Source organism: Mastomys coucha, unplaced genomic scaffold, assembly GCF_008632895.1.
Source record: "Mastomys coucha isolate ucsf_1 unplaced genomic scaffold, UCSF_Mcou_1 pScaffold18, whole genome shotgun sequence".
Taxonomy (NCBI): domain Eukaryota; kingdom Metazoa; phylum Chordata; class Mammalia; order Rodentia; family Muridae; genus Mastomys; species Mastomys coucha.
The window spans coordinates 17,349,722-17,356,673 of record NW_022196900.1 but is presented as its reverse complement, the minus strand read 5'-3'; the positions used below and the strand labels follow the sequence as shown (position 1 = coordinate 17,356,673).

General features: G+C 39.9%; 1 long non-coding RNA gene across 1 annotated transcript; it reads left to right on the top strand.

Annotated features, from left to right (window-relative positions):
* The first annotated feature begins 2,845 nt into the window (after positions 1–2,845).
* LOC116096039 lies at positions 2,846–6,737 on the top strand. The gene is made up of 2 exons (XR_004120812.1): positions 2,846–2,934; positions 6,378–6,737. It is a non-coding gene; the product is annotated as an uncharacterized LOC116096039 (long non-coding RNA).
* The last annotated feature ends 215 nt before the right edge of the window (positions 6,738–6,952 follow it).

The window sequence follows — 6,952 nt, the reverse complement described above, 5'->3', positions numbered from 1 at the left end:
TAGAGTCACAGGCATGGTGAGTCTATTAGATTACAAATTAAGCCCCCCCCCCCAATATACAGAACTCCTGAAACTTCCAGATGAAAGGGACCAAAGTCTCTTTGGGACCCTGAATAGGGACAGTGAGGCAGGCCTCCCCACTCTTCAGTTTAACCAATGCTTATTGGATGATATCTTGCTGTTCTTTCTGGGAGGCAGGACTGATTGATGGCCATGTAGTTATTCTAAGGTATTGCTGGTCAGAGGATGCTCAGTCAATGTCACAAAAGTAAAAACCTGATTTCAGAGTCAGAAACACTTGGCTTCAAATCTTCTACTTCTAAAAGAATGAAACCGTTTCTCAGCCTTTCTGGCTAAACCATGCCAGACAAGTATGTGGCTTTTATAACTTTTTGCTTTCTCAACACAGATAAAGTAGAGCCTTTCTCTCAGTTTATTGAAGGTCAAATTGAAATCTATTGATATACACTCCAGAATGCAGATAGTAGACTCTGGTAAATCACAGATTCTCTTACCTTATTTATTATATGGCTGGCCAGTCCATCAAAATTAATAGTGTTCATTATTAAAACTGGGTAATAAGTTGGTTATTACCCTTTGACTTAATAATTAAAAATGGGGACAGTGGTATTTGTCTAGAGAATAAAAACTTACTTTTTATAGAGAATAAAAAACTATGCTTTAAGAAATTTATGGCATGGTTGTTTATATTAGGAACATGTTGGAGGTAAATTAAACAACTTTATACCAATGACAGAATTATTACCTATTTAGAGAGATACTACATATCCTTTATAAAAGTAGCAATAAAGGCTGTGTGACAAGACTGCGAAAATTGATGACATGTAAGATCGAACATGGTGAATAAGAAACTGTATTTACATACATATACATAGTACAAAGTATATGTTACTATTTTGATTTTATTACTAATACCCCTCTAGAATTGTTTAGCTAATAAACAGTCACACAGAGTGCCTCTTTTTAAAGAGAGAAATTTCTTTAGTCTTTAGTGTGGTGGTGGCCTCTGGCTGGAGGTTCACCTGACAAGTCACATTACATTTTACACTCTGCAGGACACCACTGAACAGTGGACCTTTTGTCACAAAGTCACTTTGGCTGCTAAGAAATGGCTGGAAGTGGGGTTGCTGGGGAGGTTAAAAGTGGAGATTTTCTGATAAGCTTCCTTTGCTGTTGAGCAAAGAAATAAAGAAAAGTAAGAACAAGCTAACACAGTTCAATTTTATGGCAGAGCTGACCTTAACCACTAAGGTACCCTGCACAGGCAAGTTATTATTAGACCAGCAAGGTGAGCAGAGTGAGGAGATTAGAGGTGAGGTCTTGTGAAGGTGCTTAGAAGATCTTGGTCAAAGACTAAAGATGAGGGATATTGCATCTTTATGCGTTTGAAGGTAGAGTGGATGGAAGTGGAGTTGTTTTGTGCTATCTCTGGTCAAGGAAGAAAAGATATTAAGCAATAAGGTTGGGGTCAACATGAGAAGAGTCATTACTATTACATGTAATGGTTAATATAGATCATTGACATGATGGAATGTAGAATCATGTGTGAGATGGGTCTGTGGGAATGGCCATGGGGGATTATCTTGAGTACATTAGTTGAGTTGAGAAGACCCATGTTAATTGTGGGCTTAGCCATTCCTTGGGCAGGGCATCCTGGACAGAGTAAGTGTAGAGAGTGGAACTGAGCAGTGACCATCATTCCCTGCTGTCTTGTGACTATGGGTGCAATGTGACCAGCTACTTCAAACTCTAGCTCCCTTAGTTTCTATAAGATGAAGGACTTCACCTTGATGGATGAGCTAAAATAAATGTCTTCTCTCTCAAATGGCTTTTGTGAATGTGTTTTGTCACATTAACAGGGAAAAAGAGAATAAGACATAATTGATGTCCCCAAAGCAGAACGATATGAATTAGGATTAGATCGACTCATCACTCATGGAGATATTGCCAGTGGGAGCTGAAGTGACCCAGTACTGATGTTTTTCAATGCCTCCCACCCTTGGGAATTTTGATGCTTGAGTTCTAGCTCCTGGGTGGAAAGTCTCAGGGATCCATCCTTACTTCCTTTCTTGTCACCTTCTCGCTGAGGCATTCAAGATGTCACTGTGTTCCACACAGGGAAGTTGTTAATAACCTGTTAACTATGGCAGTTTACTGTGAGGATTAATGATGGTTAGTAAAGTGGCTTATCAAGAGATCAAGTTTCCCTAAGGACAAATATTCTAATGTGGCTATAATTTAGGTGAATCACTTCAGGAAGAAGAATAGCAGATGATAAAAACATGAGTCACTAGAAACAATATTTGCTTTATGAATTCATTGATCCAGGATATACTTATTGAAACCATACTAACATAGGAATTTCCCCCCATATCCGTGATGTGCAGGTGTATATTATAGGGATACCACATAATACACAAAATAATGTACGTGAAAGGATCTTTTCCTATGAAGTCATCCTGATTTAGTCTGAATACATTTTAAATCTTTTTACTTGTTCCTTTAAAAAAAAATCTCACCTGCAATGAGGGAAGTGTTTCGTGTTTTGTTAGGCTGTCTTTCCAGGAAGATTCAGAGGTGCTGTGCTGTCATTAGGAAAGGATGGTAATGGCGGTTTTGCTCTCACCAAGCAGAGTGCAGTGGTGTTCCTGCCTTTTTAAATGTTTTGAGCTTGTGCTCAGATAAGGGGCTGTGATGAGGAAATAACAGAGCAGAAGGGAGTTTTTCATTGCACTGAATGCTTTCACTCATTTCCCCGGAGCTGGTTTTCTTAGAGGTTCCTGGGCAAGGCAGATGAAGTGAAGACCTGTTCTTCCCTTCTAAAAACAGGGCCGACCTTACAGGACTCCATGTTGGAGAACTGCCCTTCCTACCACTCACTGAAGAGCATCTCTGAATTTATGAATAGAGAAGGTGAGTACAAACTGAGGCCAGCAGCAGTCTCAGGAGTGGCTTCCTTGGATAGGAGGCGTGATGGTGGAAGACCTGATGGATATGGGGTGGGTGGAGTCGGCCCCAGTGCCTCTGAGGAGGAGGTGCATCCACTGGGGAGAATCAATGAAACAGGCAAACAATCACAACTCTCCGACAGTCTGGCTGCCTTTTATTTTCATGGTGTCTTGGTAATTTTCAGCAATGCCAATGATAAAACAGTTCTGGAGAAAGATTTCCTGTTGTTCTAAGTCTTAAAAAGTTATGTGGATGATTGCCGATACTAGATAAACTACAGATGAGCCCATTTGTATGTCTTATCCTGCAGGAAACACTGCCTTCCACATAGAGATTTATCCAGCAGATTCCCAGGCACATGGGTGCTGCTCACTCCACTGCGGCTTAGCTACATCGTTGGCTTAAGAGTTTTGAATGGCTGGTCACCACTCATGCTTGTGTCAGATGTACTCTATGTCACTGACACCCACAGATTTTTGGTGCTCCTGTGTGGACATTATGAATGTACAATGATAGTATAAGGTTGAAGAACACAATCTGCGTTATACCAGTTCTGTCAATGTTCCTGAGTGCTTGGAGTTTTGTGTTCCCCAGTGTTTGAAATTTAAAACAGTGAGACAACATGAACCATGAAGCAAAATGCTTAGGGGCATTATATGTGAGTTTTAGTGCATGTGTGAAGTGTTCCACCAATGCCAAAATATCCAAAAATTTTATTCTTCTTTGGCATTATGTATTTTAAGTTAAAGAAAGAATAAGAAAAATTGTTATTTTTATTGTAATCCCTGAAAATGTGTGGTTAAGAGGTATATATTTTATAAATCTGTTTCAAATATCAAATTGGCTTAGAACCACCACCGTCCTTTAGAATTGGGGCAATTTTGGGTCCAGTTCTTTAAATCATAGAATCAAGTGATGAAATCATTCAAAACCTTTGTTTTCTCACAAATGAAGAAAGCACACCCTTTGTAGAGTTATTATAGGATTAGACGAGATAACACCCACAAGGACCTTGTCTTAGGGTTTTTCTTGCTGTGATAAAACATCATGGGAAAAAGCAGCTTGGGGAGAGAATGTTTATTTCATTTTGTAAGTCAGGCAGGAACTCAAGGTGGGGACCTGGGATGTAAGAGCTAAAGCAGAGGCCATGAAGAAGCGTTCTTAGCAGCTTGCTCTGGATGGGTTGTTTATATAACTTATCCAACTCAGGACCATCTGCCCAGGGGTAGCACTTCCTTCTCTTATCAACTGTCAGTCAAGAAACTGCCTATCAGCTAATCTTATGGAGGTATTTTCCCCTGTTGAGAATTCCTCTTCCAAGATAATTCTCACTTGTATCAGGCTGACGAAAAGCTAATCAGGACACACATAGAACAACAGCTTATGCTTTGTACATTGGCTACTCTGCACATGTTTTGAGCTATGTTCTGTATAAAACAGTGCTAGTAGTAGTAGTAACAATGATGCTATGGACAGATGTGGATCACTATGAAACATGATGCATGAAGTCTTTGTATACAAAAGATATGAGATCCAAGGTAGATATGACACTTCAGAGAAAACAGTACATCATTCTTATACAAAATATAACATTTACTATTCATTCATTCATTTATTCATAAATGTATTGGGCTGAAGACACCACATTAAGCTCTGTGTATAGCAGGCAATTTGTCAGACACAGTCTTTGGAGCTCAGATTTCCATAGTGTTCTAGCAGAAGAGTCCTTTTGATATCTCTCACTGATCTGAGTAAGCAGAATGCCAGATCAGCAGTGCACTCAGATTGAAAAACCTGACACCACACAGTGAGCTGGTTTGAATCTCTGCTTCTCAGTGACCTTGGGCAGGTCATTTTACGTCCAATGACTCAGGTTCTATATCTTTAAAAGGGTGATAATAATACTTGACTCACAGGATTATTGTGGGAATCAAGTGTGAAGTCAAAGATAAGCAATACACTATTGTCTCTGGCACACAAGGTACTTAATGGATGTGAGTTTCCATTTCCTGCTCCTCTGTACCAATCGTGTCTGGATAAAGCTCTGCTGGGTGAGCATCCTTTACATACCCACGTATGCAGACAAAAACATAGGAACATGTTTGTGGAAATCACATCCAGAAGAGCATCGATTCATGCTTAAGGCAAATTGCTCAGGGTTGCCAGTGGCTGTTCACTCTAGATCTTGGAAGCATGCCCACTGATTGATAGACTGGAATCTACTCCATATTCAACAGAGCAGTCATCTATTTCTCTTGGACCATAGACTGCTTGCTTGCCAACTTGATGTCTAAATAAATACCCATTTGACAGAGTGCATATGTGGGCTTCTTGGACCAAATCTATTATACATTTTGAACATGGTTGACCATTATTATATTCTTTACCTCCTGTAGAGGAGAGAGAAGAGGAAGGAGGATGCATGGGAGCAGAGAGGGAGATAACCAAGAGCTATAACTTGTTTTATTTTTTACGGTTTTCTTTTCTTTCTTTCTCTTTTTAAAATTTGTTTTTTTTTGCTCTGTGTGTGTGTGTGTGTGTATTATCTCCGTGCTTCATTTTCATAAATATGAGTGGTAATATCATTTGGACATGATGGTTGTGTGCTTTCTACCTCATTCAGCACAGAGAATAACATTATGCTGACATCATCATTTTGCATCCATCTGAGAATGTCTTAGCAAACAAACCAATGCTGTCATCTAATGGCTGCCAGAAAGAATGGCCTGAGACCAACTATCCCAGGAAAAATGTGCTTAAATTTGTTAAAAGCCTGCCAGTATTCATCTGTTTAATAGCTAAGAGTCCAGTGTAGCCATCTCCTTAGTCATTTAGCTTCACTAACATCTTGCAATTAGCTTATCTGAATTTCTAATTTTCCATTGAATTCCAATGGAATCCATAAAATTCCTGAATTTTCCATGAATTCTTTTAGCCATTGTTGGCACTTGAAAGAAGCAATTTTATTATTTTTTTTTTTTAGCTAACCAGAGCACAACTTTGCATATGAATACAACTTTGGGGCCTTGATCTTTCATTGTGCCCTAGCCAGGGACATTAATGTAGAAAACCCAAGCCTGCAATAGCTGGTGTCTCCTTCAGTTCCTTCTGGCTTGCAGTGGGCTGGTACTCATGAGCAGATGTCCATACCCTGTAGTGGATCCTTATAGTCTTCCCATACCTTCTTACCACCTTTCTGTTCTGCCTGGCAGAAAAAATTCCATTTGAGTTTTAGGTGGACACGAAGCTTCCCAAGTGCATATTTTGTTTCCCAGAATTCCTTGCAGCTAGATGCGTCAATGTCACTCACTTTTGTCACTGGGATACAGAATGACTGTGCGTAACTTTCAGATCATATTTTTATGAGGAAGTGTTGACCTTTCTGTGTCTATTTCCATTGCCTCTAGAACGTGCTAATGATCAGAGCAGCTGCCTGCTGATGTGTGTTGAGGATGCAGGGGATACACTCCCAACTTCATCCTGGTATGCTGTGTTGAAGAACTGCCTGATACCTTCAACTCTCTGAGAATATTCAACATGCTTCATGAGAGAGAAATATATTTTAGATCCATCCAGACTGTTGAAATGATGTTTCCTGAAACATCTGACTGATGTCATTGGATGGAGGTTTAGTCCAAGAACATTGACTGTTTCCACAATGCTTGTCTCTTCTTGGTTGCTATTGCTGTATATTTACTAGAGATGTTAGTAGAAGAGAGAGATTTCATGGGGCTAAGAATAAAGGTCTCTCTGTGAAATACCCAGAATCTTCAGATGTCTTTTGTGGGTTGAGAAAGACCATCAGAGAATGGTACACCTGGCCTGTCTTGATTTTGGTCCCTTGGAGAATTTCTCCAAGGATCTGAGGCTTGGTTTTGTGCCATCAGCCCACATTTAAGAATGCCAAAAAACAGTCCCAGAATCCTCACTCTTGCACATCCTGGAGGATGGGACAGAGGATGTGGTTTGCTCCCCTTTGTGA